The sequence below is a fragment of the Babylonia areolata genome, chromosome 19 (assembly GCF_041734735.1).
Source record: "Babylonia areolata isolate BAREFJ2019XMU chromosome 19, ASM4173473v1, whole genome shotgun sequence".
NCBI classification, from domain to species: Eukaryota; Metazoa; Mollusca; class Gastropoda; order Neogastropoda; family Buccinidae; genus Babylonia; species Babylonia areolata.
The window spans coordinates 11372632-11390131 of record NC_134894.1 but is presented as its reverse complement, the minus strand read 5'-3'; the positions used below and the strand labels follow the sequence as shown (position 1 = coordinate 11390131).

At 42.0% G+C, this 17500-nt stretch overlaps 1 protein-coding gene and 1 non-coding gene across 2 annotated transcripts in view; one reads left to right on the top strand and one right to left on the bottom strand.

The window, feature by feature from the left end:
• The window catches only part of LOC143293448 (QRFP-like peptide receptor), a 135555-nt gene that overhangs the window by 28130 nt on the left and 89925 nt on the right, over positions 1-17500 (top strand). The gene's annotated exons all lie outside the window — the stretch shown is intronic.
• Trnay-gua (transfer RNA tyrosine (anticodon GUA)) lies at positions 3288-3374 on the bottom strand. The gene is given in 2 exon segments: positions 3288-3323; positions 3338-3374. It is a non-coding gene; the product is annotated as a tRNA-Tyr (tRNA).

The following is a 17500-nucleotide window of genomic DNA, read 5'->3' as shown; positions in this document are numbered from 1 at the left end:
GCAGCAACACACGAAGAAAGAAGTTTTCATCAAGGATTCAAGGTGTACGATACTCTGAAAGCGTCAGATTTCCTTCTTGTTATCCCTCTCTTTGTCTGTCTGTCTGTATGTGTCTCTCGTTGTTATCTCCCTCCCTCGCTATCTCTTTCTTCAATGACCATAAACCCACACCATTCATGTTTACTCCCCTCTTCCCCCGCGCCAGACTTTTTAGATTCAATATTCTCTCGTCTAATGAAAGAAAATGATTTCCCGGCGCAGCCTTCACTTCAAAGACCCTATATCCCTTGCCTCAGTTTTCGATGACAAATTAACCACACCCACTGATCTTGTTTATCTTCCGTTTCTTCCTCACCACGAGCTTCAATTTCACGGTCATTATCGGTTCCACGACCTCCTTATCCACCTCTCCTTTTCCTCCTCCTCCTCCTCCCCCTCCTCTTCCTGCAACTTCTCTATTGGACAGACGTCCTTACAGCCGATTCCAGACTCTTTTTTCCTCGACTTCCTGACTTTAATTCAGTTTTATCACCCGTTCAGTCGTGATTTTTAATTGCTCACGCTTCAGCCGAACCACAGGTTTCTGTTTACTTTCTCTCACGACAACGTTTTGTTGCTGCTTTTTTTGGATGCATCTTACCCCATTACATTTTTTAGTTATTGTAAATCTTGCCATATAATAAACATTTTGTGATGCCATCCCACTGATATCATCACGAGATTCGAGTTTGATAAAACAGTCATTTATATATTGCTGAATTATCATCACCATCATGATTATCATGATCACAATCATCATCATCATCATCATTTATATTCTTCTTCTTACCGTTGCCATGCCATGCGTGTGGTGTCTTGAGAAACTATAAGGAATTCCGCTGAGGGCTATGAGCAGTATCAGAGACCAACAGCTGTACTCTGAGCAGAAGTCTAGTACGCCAGATGGCAAACATGACATATCTCGTCCTGCTTGAAATGGCTTTAAGCGTGTGACCGCATGCCGCTAACCAAAATCTGTTGTTGTTTTTGTTTTTGGTGGTGGCATTTAGTATAGTATCAATCGTCAGAAGAGAAGAGATGAGGAGAGAAGAGAAGATAACGAAAGACGAGACCATAAAGTAACTGAACTGAACTGAACAGAAGGCATCCTCAATACCGAACTTATCAGATCAGATCAGACTAGACCAGACATATATTTATTATCAGACCAGAGCAGAGCTGAACAAAAACATATATTTATTAGATAAAAACTGAACAAACTGAACACGAACATACCCACGAACACACACACACACACACACACACACACACACACACACACACACACACACACACACACACATGCAGCGGGGTTAGCTCTTCAATCCTTCCTCAGTTGATGTTACATTTAATTAAACAGTGTTTTATTTGCGACATGTCACAATTCGCCAACAAGACAGCATTAAAAAAATCGTATATAATATATAATTATAATGTACTGTTCTGATACAAGTATGTCGTAGTCACATGACGGATGTCTTCTTCACAACTAGAATTCCATTAGAATTTCATAAACTGACGATAGATGACTGATTGAGAAATACCTGATGTCTGTTCTCACAATGGCGAGGGTACACTGGTGTGTCGTCATATTCCAAATCCCCACCATGGTTTTTTTGTTAGTTCGTTAGTTTTTTCTTTGTTGTTGTTGTTATTGTTGTTGGCCATTCATCAGCGAGAATGTTACAGACTCGCACCAGATAAACCCTTGACTGCAGGGAAAATCATCGACGTTATGATGCCACCTGACGTTAACATATGCCGTGCGTCAAAAGGCGAAAGAAGCCTGCAGCACCATAATCGTGTTCTGTTCCCGCAGAGTTTGAAAGAGGTTTAATCATCCGCTAACCACCTGCTTATTCTGGGCGTCGCTCGACTCGGTAAATGCACAGAGATAATAGGTAAAAATGGCCATGTAAATGAAGCAGCATTTACGAACCTGTTGAAACGTGGCCAGCATCCCAACGAAGAGCCAGAGGTCTCGGTAACCCAATAAATACCTAGGAAGCGAAGGGTATGTGTCATGTTTATTTTCTCTATCTGTTGAACTGTTTGCCGGCATTTCGTGAATGTTTACGAATAGTTATGAGGTGTCTTTTGGGAAACAGTGACAGTGTAACAGCACCCTATCCATTGATCTGGAGTGGGATGATTAAACAGCTCCGCTGAATCTGCGCACTGGGTTGAGATTTATGTTCTGCCTTTTAGTTCCTTTTGGTTTGCAATTTCCCTTTGTTGATCTTAGAGGTGGGGTGATTTATCGTCCTCATTCTAGGTCATTCCTCTGTCTTTTGTTCTTTCATTGTTCTTTGTATATCGTTTCTTCTTTTCTTATTTATTACTTTCCTTAGCTCCCTATACTTCTCGGGCTTCAAGAACATCGTGAGAAAACAATACTGACTTTCGTAATTGCTTCTTCTTAAACAGCTGTACCCCTTCTTGCCTTGTTCATGGGTTGCTAAAGTCATCCTCCTCACACCGTTTCCAGGGTCTCTTTTTCTTCGCTTGCAAGTCGAGCAGAAAGCACTCCCACTGCTTGAAAAAGAATTTTTGTATTTCTGGTCCAGTCTTTGCAAAAGCGAGACAGATGGCCGGCATTGCTCACTGAGATTGTCCCGTTCTGCCAGTTATGTTGCCGCCTGATTACCACACGATTTCATTGAAGGAATGGGGCTGTTGAAACCACGAGGGAATTCATGCCTTTCTGCTGATTGTAGCTTCAGTGTGGTCAACATATGTGCAGACCTGCTAGTGCCTGAACCCACTTCCTGTGTAAACGCACGCAGATATGCACGTTAATGATTCTGTTATCCATGTCAGCGTTAGGCGGGTTATGGAAACAAGAACATACCCAGCAGGCACACCCCCAAAACGAAGTATGGTTGCCTACATGGCGGGGTAAATAAAGAAAACGGTCATACACGTAAAATGTTACGTGTTTGTCTGTCACATGTGCGTATGTGTGTGTGCCTGAAATCTGATTGAATGGCACAGGAAACGAATGATGAGCGCCCAGTGGCAGCCGTCAGTCGGCTCTACCCAGGAAGGCAGCCTGTCGTGCAAATGACCCCGTGTTTGTAAAGCGCTTTGAGCTTGGTCCCCGACCGAAGATAAGTTTCAGTTTCAGTAGCTCAAGGAGGCGTCACTGCGTTCGGACAAATCCATATACGCTATACCACATCTGCCAAGCAGATGCCTGACCAGCAGCGTAACCCAACGCGCTTAGTCAGGCCTTGAGAAAAAAAAGTTCCCGCGAACCGGATTCGAACCAGTGACCTAAGGATGTCAGACATTTCCTCTACAGTCCTCCGCTCTACCAACTGAGCTATCACGGGATAAAAAGTTGCATCGACCGGCGACCGAGGATAAGCGCTTTATAAGTGTCCATATCTATCTATCTATCTATCTATATTTAGATAAAGGAAGTGGGTATTACAAAATGCTGCGAATAACAGCGCCGGGCCGCAACGTGGTTTCATCCTGCTGGGATGTTGGAAATGAAGGGTTTGTCCAGTTTCTGTTTCTCAAGTAGGCGTCACTGCGATCGGACAAACCTGTGTAAACTGCACGATATTTTTTTTAATTTATTTAATTAATTAATTAATTTATTTTTTAAAATCATCATCATCATCATCATTATTATTATTATTATCATTATTTATTTATTTTATTTATTTATTTTTTGTACGCTTATAGTTGACTTCATCAAGTTTTTGCGCCTTACACATATTATTATTATTACTTTTTTTTAATGTATTTATCTATTATTTATTTTATTTGGTTTTTATTTATTTATTTATTGTTTTCTCAAGGCCTGACTAAGCGCGTTGGGTTACGCTGCTGGTAAGGCATCTGCTTGGCAGATGTGGTGTAGCGTATATGGATTTGTCCGAACGCAGTGACGCCTCCTTGAGCTACTGAAACTGAAACTGAAACAACGCGCACTAGTCAGGCCTTGAGTGCAAACATATATTGGTGCGCCTGTCAGAGCAGATTTTCTCGGAAGAAATTGGGAAATTGGGCAGAAGCCAACACTTTGTTGCCAGGTACATGGAGTCAGACTCCCACAAACCCAATGGACTAACCGGCCACATCGGAGTGGCTTGCTAGGAATTTGCTGATGGAAAACCCGTTCTTTTCAAGATGGAGCATCACTCAGATGTGAAGGCCAGATTTACACACACCCATAAGCGCACGCTGTTGCACCCAAACACCAGTTTCAGAATGCATTCTCAAATAAAGTCTCTTCTGTGTTCATTTTGTTGCCTTCGACTTCATGTATTCTACAGCCAATGAACCATTCCCATTTGAACTAACAGAACTATAGTGGGGTAACGCAGTGCCTAGCTGTAAGCAGGAGATGCGAACCCACAAGATCAAACTGGTGTTTCCCTGCAAGTTCGACCTCCCTGCGTCCCTCCTGCGTGTACTTGGACTGACATGGATCAGCACTTGGGAACAGTGAAGAGGAAGTAAAAGGACTTGTGGGCGTGAACAACACAGCATGACACCACCAGACTGGCAACACAACATGACACCACCAGACTGGCAACACAGCATGACACCACCAGACCGGCAACACAACATGACACCACCAGACCGGCAACACAGCATGACACTGCAAGGCCGGCAACACAGCATGACGTCACCAGACCGGCAAACACAGCATGATACCACTAGACCGGCAACACAGCATGACACCACAGACCGGCAACACAGCATGACACTGCAAGACCGGCAACACAGCATGACACCACCAGACCGGCAACACAGCATGACACCGCAAGACCGGCAACACAGCATGACACCACCAGACCGGCAACACAGCATGACACCACCAGACCGGCAACACAGCATGACACCACAAGACCAGCAACACAACATGACATCACAAGACCGGCAACACAGCATGACACCACAAGACCAGCAACACAACATGACATCACAAGACCAGCAAACACAGCATGACACCACACGACCAGCAACACAACATGACATCACAAGACCGGCAACACAGCATGACATCACAAGACCGGCAAACACAGCATGACACCACCAGACCGGCAACGCAACATGACATCACAAGACCGGCAACACAACATGACACCACCAGACCGGCAACACAACATAACACGACAAAGCCGGCAACACAGCATGACACGACCAGACCGGCAACACAACATGACACGACAAGGCCGGCAACACAGCATGACACGACCAGACCGGCAACACAGCATGACACCACCAGACCGGCAACACAGCATGACATCACAAGACCGGCAACACAACATGACACCACCAGACCGGCAAACAGCATGACACCACAGGCAGCAAATGACATCACAAGACCGGCAACACAACATGACATCACAAGACCGGCAACACAGCATAACATCACAAGGCCGGCAGTGTGTCTGTATGTGTGTTAAAGATTCCATGAGCCACGTCTGCGTTGAATGAATTATGAAAACAATAAATACACAGCATGATCTGCCTCATGTCACCCCCCACTTCTCCAAAGCAACAACTGCAAACAAAAAAGAAGAGCATAAAATACACACATGCACACAGATGCACGAACACACACACACACATACACACACACACATGCACGCACATCCAAACACACACACACATACACACACACACACACACACACACACGAACACACACACACCCATACACACACACCCAAACACACACACGCACGCACACACACACACGCCCACACACCCAAACACACACACGCACGCACACACACACACACACACACACACACACACACACACACACACACACACACACACACACACACATATCACTACCACCACCACCACCCCCACCACCACTACAACCACACCACTGTAGCATGGTGTTTACGGCGAGTGCAAAACGGCCATGTATCATGCGCACAGAACACAGACCACGTCGTAGAGAGCTGCCCATGGGAGCTGCAGAGCCTGAACGCAGAATACACACACACACACACACACACACACACACACACACACACACACACACACACACACACACACACACACACACACACACACACATATTAAGTGAACAGAACAGAAAGATGATTTATGTATTCCATTATTCCAAAAACATATTTGTTTGCTAGTTTATCTGTTTGCATTTATCCATTCATTTTAACTTTTTAGAATGTGTATTTATCCATTCATTTAACTTCTTTATTTGTATTGTTACATGTTATGTACGAACGTATTTCAAAATACAATTCTTTGCTTCAACACATAAATACAGATGTTTCTTATAAATTGTGTATGTTTCAAGATACCCAGTACAAGAGATTGCATTCTGCGTATTCTCTGTATTCTGTGTATTCCGATTCACCTTGTGTTATATATTCTTCGGACGGGAATCCAACTGTGCACTACTAAACGATAATATCATAAAGTACTGAGATGATTTTTTTTTTTTTAAGCGAGAGAGAGAGAGAGAGAGAGAGAGAGAGAGAGAGAGAGAGAGAGAGAGAGAGAGAGATCTTATCAACTCTGATAAAATAAAACATATAAAAAGCTGTCCGAAAAAACAACAACAAAAAATAAACAAACAAACAAAAAAACAAAAAACAAAAAAACAACCCGGGAAATGATCCCACCACAGCCACCGAACTACACACACCTTAATTTGAAAAAAAAGTGTACAATGTAAAATTAAAAACAAAGAAGACAAAGGGAGAGAGAGAGACAGAGACAGAGACAGAGACAGAGAGACAGAGAGAAAGAGAGCGAGAGAATGAGAGAATATACAGTGGAATCCATATGCAGAAACAAATTAACCATCGCGGAGACACGAAAAAAAGAAGAAGAAAAAAAGAAGTAAACAAGGCTGAAGGACTGGGCAAAACACAATAGAAGGATGACAAAGGGGACAGAGAAACAGAGAAGAAAAATACGAGGGTCATTCAATAAATAAGGTGAATTTTTCGGTATAAGGACTTCTAATACAGATAGAAGCTTACTTTTTTTTCTTTTTTTTTTGTTTTACTTCTTATTCACATGGAATTAATTTGTTTTGCAGATTAAAAAAAACTTTGAGAGTTTTGGCGATTAACAAAATGGCCGACCAAGAAGCATGCTCCAGGATTGAACAGCAGTCAGTTATCAAGTTTTTGGTTGCTGAAGGGTGCAAACCAGTTGAAATTCATAGGAGAATGTCAACTGTGTATGGTGCCACATGTTTCAGCCGAAAAAAAATGTCTACAAGTGGGTTTAATTGTTTAAAGAAGGACGGAGCAGTGTTGAGGATGAAGACAGGCCTGGAAGGCCTGGAGCGACTGGCTGAGACATCAGTCCAAAGATTTTTACGCTGAGGGAATACGGAAGCTTGTGCACAGATGGGAAAAGTGTGTGACAGTGCTGGGAGACTACGTTGAAAAAAAAAGAAAAGAAAAAAAGTAAGCTTCTATCTGTATTAGAAGTCCTTATACCGAAAAATTCACCTTATTTATTGAATGACCCTCGTATCTCTTCTTGTGAAAAAAGAGGGGCAGGACTGCGTGCTGACTGCAGGAGGAAGAAGAAAAAGGTGCTAGAGGAGATGGGAAAGAGGTAGATAATGAGAAACTGAAGAGAAGGAGAACGAAGGAAGAAAGGGAGAGGAGAGAGGGAAGAAGAAGAAGAAGAATAGCAAGAAGAAGAAGAAGAAGAAGAAGAAGAAGGAGAAGAAGAAGAAGAAGAAGAAGAAAAGGAGAAGAAGAAGAAGAAGAAGTGAAAACGCAAGAAGAAAAAGAAGAAGAAGGAAGAAGAAGAAAAAGAAGAGCAAGAAGAAGAAGACGAAGAGAAGGAGGAAGAGGAAGAAAAAGAAGAAGGATGAAGAAGAAGAAGAAGAAGAAGAAGAAGAAGAAGAAGAAGAAGAAGAAGAAGAAGAAGAAAACAGGAAGAAGAACAAGAACAAGAAGAAGAAGAAGAAACAGAAACGAAAGCGCAAGAAGAAGAAGGAAGAAGAAGAAAAAGAAGAGCAAGAAGAAGAAGAAGAGGAGGAAGAGGAGGAGGAGCAGGAGGAGGAGGAGGAAGAGGAGGAGGAGGAGGAGGAGGAAGAAGAAGAAGGAGAAGAAGAAGAAGAAGAACAAGAAGAACAAGAACAAGAACAAGAACAAGAAATGGAAGAGAAGTGATGACAGGAAGCAGAGGACGTCAAAGAAGAAGAAAAATCGATAAGAGGGAGAAGAAAAAGAGGAAACAGAGTAGCAAACAAACAAACAAACAAAAAAACCCAGATGAGGAGGAGCTGGAGGAGGAAAAGAAGAAGTGAAAAATGAGTCATAAACCATCAAAAAAAAAAAAAAAAAAGAAAGAAAAGAAATAATACGAAGACAAATATGAACAAGAAAAAAAGAACGAAAAATGACCCCCCCCCCCCACTCCTCGAAAAACACACACACGAGAAACAAAACAAAACAGAAACGGAGCAATAAAAAAGAAAAAAAACAAGAAACAAACAAACACACAAAAGCTGACAAGAAAATAAAGCCACATAAGCACCTCCCTCGAGATATCCCGAAAGGCCTGAACATCTATGTAACAAAAACTCTCCCTTCATTACAGAAGCAGCGTCATTTTTTTTTCCACCTCAAGAATCTGAACAAAACAAAAAAACAAACAAACACACTACCAAGGTGTTGACAAATGACCCACATTGTGATCTGACAGAACCTCTTCCTTCAGTGTCTGTGAGCAGTGGTCAGAGAGAGAAAGTCCTGGGGACCTGACCCCAACACACTACACTACTCTGTCATTTTTCTCTGTGCTGTAGCCCTGCTTCTGCCTTCACGTAGTCACAACAGTGATTTTGGCCTTTCCCTCATTTAATCTGCACGGCAGGAATAAGGAGGAAATGTATACTGGGGTAGGAAAAGGGACGAATCGTAGTGTGGCGTTGTGCATACAGCACCCGACCAGAACGTTCTTAAGGAACGTTCGAAAAGACTAGCACCCATGGTGATATGCAAGGTCTAGTGGAGGTGGGAAGTAAGGAAACAACAACAACAACAGCAGCAAAAAACCTAAAAAAAACAAACGATGCCTCTGTAACTCGGGACTTTTCCACTGGGCCATCTCTTGCGCCTAATGAAATATTAGAGTCCTGAGTTTTGGCTGTCAGGATGTCTGCTGGTCCTTCACAGAAACCTCGCCTGCTGGAGGTATCCACCTTCTTTACTGCTTGCACGCTAACTAAGATAATCGGACCAAGAAAGAGAAAAAAATCACAAAAACAAACAAACGCAAAAACAACCCCCCCCCGCCCCCCCCGAAAACACAGAAAAAAGATGAAAAAAAAATCAGAAGAAATTGCCCTCTTATGCTGAAACCTTCGTTACAGAAGCAGAAGCAGAATGATAACAATAATAGAAACAAGATAAAGGACAAGAAGAAGCACAGGAACAAAGAAAATTAAGATGATAAAAGCAAAACCAAACCTAGAACAAACAAAAAAAAGAAGAAAAAAAAGAAGAAAAAAGTAAGAACAGAAGGAAGATGTGATAAAAGAAAAGTCCCACGAAATAAAGCAAATACAAATAAAAGAAAGGACCTAGTAGCATAACTGCGACAACAACAAATCAACATCCTTTTGTGAAACGCTCAAAACGTTGCGTTTCCTTTTTCTTTTGCCATTTTCAGAATCCTCACACCATCACCAAAACCAGCGGCACCCCCCAAGGTGTTGACAAATGGCCCACAGTGTGATCTGACAGGACCTCCTCCTTCAGTGTCTGTGAGCAGTGGTCAGAGAGAGAAGATCCTGGGGACCTGACCCCAACACACTTCATTACTGTCATTTTTCTCTGTACTAAAGCCCTGATTCTGCCTTCACGTATTCACAACGTTCATTTAACACACTCCTCCGGTTAATACGTTCAGCATGAAAAAAAAGGCAAGTGTGTGTAGCTGAGGAGGAGAAAGAATGGTGGTGTGGCTTGTGCTTAAAGCACCCGAACAAAGCGGACGCAAAGAACATCCGAAAAGACTAGCACTCACACCACAGGTGCATGTATTTACTATGGCGTCTTCCAACTTTAATGTCTCTGACGTGGAGATTCCGTGAAGGCAAAGGAGGAGTAGGAGTGGTGACGTGGTGGGCGTGGTGAGTAAAGCGCCCGACAAGGAAGTGAGTAACCGAAGTCTAATTCACGTGCAACAGGACTTCAACGCCAACCACCCGACTGGACCTTGGTTGATGGTTCCAAGGCAGGCATTTCAGATTGATATAACAAACCTAGGGCTAGTTTGTACCATGGTTTAGCATTTGTGAGTGTGTTTAGAGCTGCCAAAACGAAGTCACGTCTACAAGGAATCAAAGGATCAGATTTGTGTAACTCCCACACTCCAACTCCATCCTCTTTACATGCACATGCTAATACACACACCGAGCGGCATACACACGAAAATAGAGCAATAACAACAGATAGAAAAAAGAACTGAAAGAAAGAAAGAAAGAATGAAGAAATAAAGAGAAGGAAGGAAAGCAAAATGAAACAAAGGGGGGAAAAGTCGAGGAAAGAAAAAGTAATGAACACAACAGAGGAAAAGAAAAATGTCCTTTGAGATCACATCAGTCATGTATATGTTGCTACACACATCAAATCTTATTTCATGTATCCCCCCAAAAGCTTCTTTTCTTTCCTTGGAATCCTCACACCATCACCAAAACCAGCGGCACCCCCCAAGGTGTTGACAAATGACCCACAGTGTGATCTGACAGGACCTCCTCCTTCAGTGTCTGTGAGCAGTGGTCAGAGAGAGAAGATCCTGGGGACCTGACCCCAACACACTTCATCACTGTCATTTTTCTCTGTACTAAAGCCCTGATTCTGCCTTCACGTAGTCACAACGTTCATTTAACACACTCCTCCGGTTAATACGTTCAGCATGAAAAAAAAAGCTAGTGTGTGTAGCTGAGGAGGAGAAAGAATGGTGGTGTGGCTTGTGCTTAAAGCACCCGAACAGAGCGGACGCAAAGAACGTCCGAAAAGACTAGCACTCACACCACAGGTGCATGTATTTACTATGGCGTCTTCCAACTTTAATGCCTCTGACGTGGAGATTCCGTGAAGGCAAAGGAGGAGTAGGAGTGGTGACGTGGTGGGCGTGGTGAGTAAAGCGCCCGACAAGGAAGTGAGTAACCGAAGTCTAATTCACGTGCAACAGGACTTCAACGCCACCCACCCGACTGGACCTTGGTTCCAAGGCAGGCATTTCAGATTGATATAACAAACCTAGGGCTAGTTTGTACCATGGTTTAGCATTTGTGAGTGTGTTTAGAGTTGCCAAAACGAAGTCACGTCTACAAGGAATCAAGGAATCAGATTTGTGTAACTCCCACCCTCCAACTCCATCCTCTTTACATGCGCATGCTAATACACATACCGAGCGGCATACACACGAAAATAGAGCAATAACAACAGATAGAAAAAAAGAACTGAAAGAAGGAAAGAAAGAATGAAGAAAGAAAGAGAAGGAAGGAAAGCAAAATGAAACAAAGGGGGGAAAAGTCGAGGAAAGAAAAAGTAATGTACACAACAGAGCAAAAGAAAAATGTCCTTTGAGATCACATCAGTCATGTATATGTTGCTACACACATCAAATCTTATTTCATGTATCCCCCAAAAGCTTCTTTTCTTTCCTTGGAATCCTCACGCCATCACCAAAACCAGCGGCACCCCCCAAGGTGTTGACAAATGACCCACAGTGTGATCTGACAGGACCTTCTCCTTCAGTGTCTGTGAGCAGTGGTCAGAGAGAGAAGATCCTGGGGACCTGACCCCAACACACTTCATCACTGTCATTTCCTTTTGTACTAAAGCCCTGATTCTGCCTTCACGTAGTCACAACGCTCATTTAACACACTCCTCCGGTTAATACGTTCAGCATGAAAAAAAAAGGCAAGTGTGTGTAGCTGAGGAGGAGAAAGAATGGTGGTGTGGCTTGTGCTTAAAGCACCCGAACAAAGCGGACGCAAAGAACATCCGAAAAGACTAGCACTCACACCACAGGTGCATGTATTTACTATGGCGTCTTCCAACTTTAATGTCTCTGACGTGGAGATTCCGTGAAGGCAAAGGAGGAGTAGGAGTGGTGACGTGGTGGGCGTGGTGAGTAAAGCGCCCGACAAGGAAGTGAGTAACCGAAGTCTAATTCACGTGCAACAGGACTTCAACGCCACCCACCCGACTGGACCTTGGTTGATGGTTCCAAGGCAGGCATTTCAGATTGATATAACAAACCTAGGGCTAGTTTGTACCATGGTTTAGCATTTGTGAGTGTGTTTAGAGCTGCCAAAACGAAGTCACGTCTACAAGGAATCAAGGAATCAGATTTGTGTAACTCCCACCCTCCAACTCCATCCTCTTTACATGCGCATGCTAATACACACACCGAGCGGCATACACACGAAAACAGAGCAATAACAACAGATAGAAAAAAAGAACTGAAAGAAGGAAAGAAAGAATGAAGAAAGAATGAAGAAAGAAAGAGAAGGAAGGAAAGCAAAATGAAACAAAGGGGGAAAAAGTCGAGGAAAGAAAAAGTAATGAACACAACAGGGGAAAAGAAAAATGTCCTTTGAGATCACATCAGTCATGTATATGTTGCTACACACATCAAATCTTATTTCATGTATCCCCCCAAAAGCTTCTTTTCTTTCCTTGGAATCCTCACACCATCACCAAAACTAGCGGCACCCCCCAAGGTGTTGACAAATGACCCACAGTGTGATCTGACAGGACCTCCTCCTTCAGTGTCTGTGAGCAGTGGTCAGAGAGAGAAGATACTGGGGACCTGACCCCAACACACTTCATCACTCTGTCGTTTCTCTCCGTATATGATATCAAATGAATGGATGAAGGATTGTGCGTGCGTGCGTGCGTGCGTGCGTGCGTGTGTGTGTGTGTGTGTGTGTGTGTCTGTGTGTGTGTGTGGTTGTTAGTGTTTGAATGAACGACTGCTGAAATGTTAAGACTTACTAATCAATACTTGATCAATCTGTAAAACAAAAGAGGAACATGGCAATAACGATCATAGTCAGGGTGGATGAAAGGCTGCATTGAATTCATTGACCAACAGTGTGGCGCGCGCCAAGAGAGAGAGAGAGAGAGAGAGAGAGAGAGAGAGAGAGGGGTGTGTTGTAGGAAATGGGAATGCAGAAATCAACTCTTTTATAACAGCAAACGGGTGGCCGCTGAAGCCTCTTTGTCAGGAGAAGCTATATATAATTCAGTTGCTTCGGAAGGCCACGGCTACACCTTTTCTGGAGTGGTTCGCTGAAATTTCAATATTTTACGTGTATGGTCGAGTGCTTTTTTCCCCCCATGCCAATCGAAACAATGTTGTGTGTTTTCAAAGGAGAGGCGGTGGAGAATATCGTGTCAACATTGTGTTGGCAAACACCATCTTTAATTGACGATCTCCTCCTTTGTTTGAAGTCCCAACGTCCCTCAAGCAACCATGTACTTTTCCATCACACTTCCTGACTGATAGCTCTTGCTAACAGCCCCCAGCTCCTCTACTGCCATAGAAGAAAACCCCAACAAATTCTGTTATTTATTCATGTTAACTCTCTCCATACGAACGGCGAAAGAGAAGACGTTAACAGCGTTTCACCCCAATCACCACCATCAAAATATTGCAAGCGGAAGGCTATTATACTGAAGAGGTGAATGTTGGCAAAGAATATCACAATTCTGATGACAGAAGCTAAAGGTTGGGTCATTGAGACACCCACTGGACATCCGAGGGGTCTGTGTAGAGAAGAAGAGAGGACTGGCCGTACTGAGTGAGTTAATGAGAGACTGCTCAAACTGTGAGGCTTTTCATCGTCATTGATAATTCTTCTTTTTTTCTGACATACCATAGTTTCCAATCGTGGTGGCACCACGGGAGAAGACCTGGCAGCCAGCTCTCTCCTCAGTCTCTCACTGGTCCTCCACTCTTTCAGGGCGTCGCTCAGTCTCAGTCCTGTCCATTCCGGAAGGGTCATTGTTGTCCTTCCATCTGTTGTTTCTGCCTGCTCGTGACACAAAAGGACAGCATGACAAAAGGGGATCGCGGCTGTTGGTGGATGATAGGCCGTGCATAATTCACTGATGACACAACAGTGGAGAGAAGTGAAAAAAATAGTCCACTATTCTTTTTTTCTTTCTTTTTTTTTTACATGTAGAAAACGACTGGATTCCAAAGATGTCAAAAAGTATTTTTAAAACGTGGAGGGGGTTGGTGTGTTGGTGTGGGAATAAACCTCTACATCAACAACAACAATAAAAAAACAACAAAAAAACAAAACAAACAACAACAACAACAAAAACAACAACAACAAAAAAACAACAACAACAACGAAAAAACAAAAACAAAAATCACCCAACAGCTTGGGAGTCCATTGTATCCTCTCGGATTGGAGAAGTCCAGCAAAATCTACAGAATTTAGTTGAAGCGGAAGACCTTGCAGCTTGGCGAATCAATATTAAAACCGCCCAGGGCATTGCTTTGGTGTTTTGTGGGGGTTTCTGTATTAATCACGAAGCATATTTGCTTCTTCGTTGGGAGCCAACGTCGAGTCTATTCTGGTGTATGATTGTTTGGAGGGTGCACTCCATCGTTCTGTTCTTTTTGTATGCACTGGTGGCGTTTGCGTTTGCCTGTTTTCACACGCTGGCGCATTCCGTTTCCAAGAGATAGGTGTTAAAGGGATAGTAATAACATTGCTGGTGGCTGGGAATAGGAGAAAAGAAAATCTTTTTTTTTTGGATGATATTCTCCCTTGTTTAAAGTTTCAACTTTCATCCGATTCAATAACGTTGTATTGTTATTATCACAGTTCGTAATCTATATATTTTGCCAACAACAGAAAATAATAAATATTGAATGTGTTCTCAGAAAAGGCTTTGTATGTCCAGTCCATTCGCAGAAATAAAGGTTCTGGCTCCATACGATGATGAATCAGGCCCCAGACGATTGCTTGCATTCTTGTAACCCCCCCACCCCCCCAACCAAAAAACAACAACAAAAAACAAAAACAAACAAAAAAACGAACAAAACAAAACAAAACAAAACAAAACAAAACAAACAAACAAACAAACAAACAACCCCCCCCCCCAAAAAAAAAAAACAACAACAGAAAAACAAAAACAAACCCCAAACAAAAACAACAACCAAACACAAACAAATAACAACAGCAAAAAAAAAAAAAAAAAAAACAAACAAAAAAAAAAGGAAAAAAGAAAGAAAGACCAAGAGAGGCAAGGCCTTCAAGACTCACTTGTGACACCCTTAAAAAAAATCTAATGTGATACACTTTAAAAAAATCTAATAGTTAAAATGTGTTCTGTATTTGTTATTATAAAGCCTCGGGTTAAAAGAAAAAGAAAAAAGAAAAAAACAGTCCTAACGGCAGGTTCGAACCCCGCGTGTTCGGGTGAGAAACTGTCTTACCCATTACACTATCGTGGCTTCTTAACTGACGTTCAAAAATATAACATTTAAACATGCTTTTTTAAAGGGCGATAAATCGATTGCGGTATTCGCAGTGAGAACACTGTTTAAATCATATTATTCTGGTGTATCTTGGGCATTCAAAAAATCTTTAAGGGCAATTAAAAATTCTTTTTAAGTCTGATGTACAAGTTTAGTTACACCCGGTTGACACGGTCGATTCAATTTCTCTTTTATGTTTATTCTAGTTTTATAGTTTTAAAGTTGATATGAAAATTGAGTATTTTGTTAAACTAATAACATGTAGAGCCAAGTACAAGTACTTCTAAATGTCGTATGAAGTGAAAAGGACTTCATTTTGAGAAAAGTCAAGACTGGAAAATTTTACGTTTCATCAGTTCTCATAGTTTATTATTTTTAACTGTGAATTCCAACTGATTCTGTGGATATTTTTATGGCAGTTTTGGACGTAATCCAGTAAGTGATGAGGCGTTCACAAATCTTTCTTTGAATAAATATTTAACGGTCTCCTTCTCCAACTTTCCATCATATGTGATCGTGTATTGTCGATTGAATATAGGATTGAACGGGCAGGTCAACAACTTGAAACAAAATGGCGTTGTTCGCGTTCGCGAAGAATATGGGCACGAGCTTTGAATATGTATAAATATGTGTACGCAATTGATTTTTACCCATGACCTTCAGGGCTCAGCCAATAGATCTATAAAGTCCACTCGTAGTATTGGTTTTAGTATTTTCCGAAAAAAGACCACTTGGGTGAATGAACATAGTGAAAGCCCTGTACACCGAGAGTAAAACACACAAGTTTTTTTTTTTAAGTATTGAGTATAATTTAAAAATATAATGTTTAAGATGAGAAAGATAAGTTTATAGCATATTAAGCCCCCTAGATTTAATTACAGATTAATTTCCATTTTTTACTATCTACACCAAAGACATGCAAAATAAATATAACTTCCATGCTTAGCAAGTTCCTGTTTGAGCAAAAAATGATAAAAATGACTGCTCTTGTTGTGTCAGAATATCAGATCAAAAGTGCTAAGTTTAGAGAATAAAAAAATATATATATATATATAACAGTAAATTCAGTTTGCATATAATTTGCCTCCTTTTAAAAACAAATTGTGCCCATCCCAGAGGTGCAATATTGTTTTAAACAAGATGACTGGAAAGAACTGAATTTTTCCTATTTTTGTGCTAAATTTGGTGTCAACTGACTACGTATTTGCAGAGAAAATGGCAATGTTAACGTTTACCACGGACACACAGAAACACAGACTGAGACACAGACACAGACACAGACACACACAGACACACAGACACACACAGACACACAGACACACACACACACACACACACACACACACACACACACACACACACACACACACACACACACACACACACAGAGACAACCGAACACCGGGTTAAAACATAGACTCACTTTGTTTACACAAGTGAGTCAAAAAACCGTGAAACCAGAGGGAAACGGGACAATAACATGTACCATTCCATAATCAGAGAATTCGGATCGTAGCCGGACACGAAGAATCGATGCGGTTGACGAGTGATTCCTACGATCGATAGATAGGTTAAGACTTCTCTCACACTGTTCGATTGACTCGATAGTCCTCGTTCTTGAACCATACCTGCTGAAATCAGTTCGTGTGAGGCATGAACTGACTGAGCGCTTGCTTTGCGCTGGAACTGTTGAGAAATAAGTTGAACATGTTAAGCTTTGAAGCGAGTCAACTTTAACACCTAGTTCGACGGAATCGGTTGTGCTTTCATCTTCACGATTTATTTCTGTATTTGTTTCTTTTTCTTTTAGATAGAAGTATATATAGCAAAGTGTGAAGTTGAAATTCGAATACAGTAGATTTATATAGAATTAGTTGTAACAATCTCTAGATATATCAATTTCTGATAACATTATTACTGCATGAATGAAGGGAGCAATATGTTCCTGTCGGATGATGTCACGCGAAAGG